The 3,294-nt window shown below is 32.7% G+C and overlaps 1 non-coding gene across 1 annotated transcript; it reads left to right on the top strand.

Moving 5' to 3' along the window:
• On the top strand, positions 1-107 carry LOC112536154. The gene has a single exon (XR_003080210.1). It is a non-coding gene; the product is annotated as a small nucleolar RNA R71 (small nucleolar RNA).
• Positions 108-3,294: the final 3,187 nt, after the last annotated feature.

The raw sequence follows: 3,294 nt of genomic DNA, 5'->3' as shown, positions 1-3,294 counted from the left end.
AAACTATGATGTGGAAAACTCCTCAGTAAATCCTTGAACCATTCCCAATAATCATATAAAGTTTCATTCTCTTACTGAAGTAACCATGTTATGTCATTCCTCAACTTGGTCGTCTTAGAAGGTCGAAAGTGTTTATCCAAAAATTTCTCGGCCGGTTGATTCCAAGTTGTAAATGTCCTAGCTAAAAATGATTTCAACCACTTCTTCGGCTTATTCCTCAATAAAAATGGGAATACCCTTAGTTTGATAGCATCATCTAATACCTCATTAATCTTGAAGGTGTCATAGATCTCAATAAGATTATCCAAATGAGTGTTTGGATTCTTATTTGGAAAACTGTCAAACATGCAATTATTCTGCACCATCCTAATAATAATTAGGCTTAATCTCAAGGTTGTTTGCCGCTACATTCGATCTAACAATACTTGAGGTGCCCCCATTTAGAGTTGGAAGTGCATACTCTTGTATGGTTCTCTCCTAGGTGGAGCTGCCATCCCTAACCAGTCTTGTCTCGAATTTGGATCCTCAACAACCTCCTAATTTGATCTTGTAAATCTACCAATGTTTTAGCTAAAACTCATTCTCTTTCTTGTTTTCATTGCTTTCTCAAAGTCCTTTCTCACTCAAGGTCGTAAGTGAGTAAATTTGTAGAACTACTTCGGGTCATGCACAAATCAAACTACCTGTATAAAACACAAACCATAAGCGCAAAAGGTAATCAAATAAAAATAATAAAAAGATTCTAAATCACTAGTTTTTGAATTACTAATAATATAATACTAGAAAAGTCTTTAACAACAGTGCTAAAAACTTGATTCATGCTATCTGCACACGGCAAAATGCACTAATCGTATCAAGTAATAAAGTGATAAGTACAGTATCATTCCAATAGGGACTTAATTGTGACTACTATTTTCAATCATATACTAACATTTAGCAATGAAATGTAGGTTGGTTATAATAATAATTAAAAGTGAACTAATGTTAAAAATAAGGATTAAATAATTGGTGTATTTATTAAAGATAAAGCCTATTCAGGTAATGAATCCCCCTAATGAGTTGTATACTTCATGAAACAAACAAAAACTAAATTAAAAATAAAAGTTGAGTTGGCATTACATAAAATTAGGTAAAATAATTTTCTCAAATGATTAAATCCCTAATTCCTAAGAGGAGGGAAATGAATCTCTTCTCAAACTCACTCACTTAGGTCATGCATTAAGATTAAGAAACTATTAAACTAAAGGATCTTGTAGATCTATCTCTAGTATCCCAATCAATCCTCAATCCATAAGATGTGATCTATTCATAAATAGTTATCTCTAATCAATTTATGAAAACAAATCCTAATAAATACATCGACTTATCAATTGAAATATATACTTAAGCAATCAAAGGAACAAAACAATTCAAGAAAAAGATTAAATTGCATTAACTTTGAATCAATTCATAGAATATAAATTAGGATTCATCAAACCCATATAATAAGAAGATTAGATCCTATTGATATACTTGATATTACACATATTTACATACTTGATTTTGAGTTATTTTTAGGGTAAATTATGTGTTTTTGTATTAGAATCACCCTGTTTTAGTTTTCTTTGTGTCTCAGGTATTTTTCTAGGTACATCATCAAGTTAGAGAGAAATCAGACCAAAATTAGGAAGAAATTAATGAATTGGGAGCGTTACACGCCTTGCCAACACGCCCATGCTGAGAAGCATGGTTAGGATCAGAGGGTGAGCTGAAATTCCTTACCCATGGCAAGAAGAAATGATTTGTAACATGGTTCCCGAGAGTAACACGGCCTAGGAGCATGCCCATGCTGAGCAGCACGGCCCAGATCCAAGTCATGCTGAAAGAAGGCCAGATGTACAATTTTAGCCAACACAGCACGGATCTAGGCCATGCTGGTTAGCACGGCCTAAATCCAAGCCGTGTTAGATCCCGAAGCCTTATTTAAAAGGAGAAAAAAGAAAGAGAAATGGATTGTGGAGAGAGAGAACTTTCGGGTGTCTAAGACAGACTTTGAAAGCAACCTTCGAGATGATCAAGAAGAGAAAAACGGAGACTAATTCCACTTCAACATCATCCAGATAGTTGTTCTTAAGGATTGGATTAAAGATTCAAAGGAAAGAATGAGGAGATCTTGACCTGCAAAGATTGGATTCAGAGTTATTCAAGATGGGATAGCATCTCCACCATTTGAGAAGAAGGTGTGCATGTTCTTTTCGATTCTTATTTACTTTGTATTTGATTTTTGTATTAGTTTAATCATGAACATATGTAACTAATCTTATTAAACCCATTTTGGGGGTAATCTTTAGCTATGCTAGGCTTGTTTTATGCTTAATTGATTGAATTGTTGATTTAAGATTGTAGTTTTCATTCAAGTATAATAAAATCTATTGTTTCTTCTTCATTGTTGAATCAATTTGAGAACTCCTTTGTAATTGAGAAATTCAATTGAGTTTGGACAATTGCTTGTGTGATTGAGTGTTTTTATTCTTAGAGATAAGTGTAATAACTTACTGGAATAAGAACTAGACATTCTTATTAGCGATAAATTATTGTTAGGAAGAGATTCCAATATTAGATCTTTAGGATTAGGAATTGGTTAACTCGAGAGAGAGGCCAATTCATTTAAGAAATTATCCACATTGAAATTCTTAATCAATCAATTCATAAATTATTATTTTTAAGCCAGCTAGCTAAAGGGATCCCCAATTGGGTTAACTCATCTCATTGTTTTTTTCAAACTTTCATTCTCTTTTATTAAAAATTTAAATTTCATTTGCATTCTCAATTATTTTTAGTTAATGATCTTCATCATCTTTTGATCGGTTAGATAATAGGAATAGTATAGTAGCAGTAGCTTTTCAGTTTCCATGGAATACGACATTGATACTTGCCATAGCTAGATTACATTCAATAGGTGCACTTGCCTGTAGATTGTTAGTTGTATTTAGCTCGCATCACCTATACATTGCAATAAAGAAATAAAGATTAGGAAAAAAATATCTCAAACTATTATGGATGATTACAGATAAAAATATTCAATCTTGGATTTTCAATATTGGGAAACAATGATGGAAATGATGTTCTTCCTTGAAAATAACCAATAAAACCCTAAGAAAATGAAAGGAAATTAAGTTCTCTAAGTGTTTCTCTTTCTAGAAATGATATAATGATGGAACTCTCCCAAAACAACCCCAAGATTTTCTTTAAATATTGTATATTTATGATTGACACGGGGACCGTATGGGCACCACATGGCCTTGTGACGTCCTT

This window comes from Ricinus communis, chromosome 8 (genome assembly GCF_019578655.1).
Source record: "Ricinus communis isolate WT05 ecotype wild-type chromosome 8, ASM1957865v1, whole genome shotgun sequence".
Classification (NCBI taxonomy): domain Eukaryota; kingdom Viridiplantae; phylum Streptophyta; class Magnoliopsida; order Malpighiales; family Euphorbiaceae; genus Ricinus; species Ricinus communis.
Note: the sequence above shows the minus strand (reverse complement) of the source record. Positions and strands in the feature narration are given on the sequence as shown.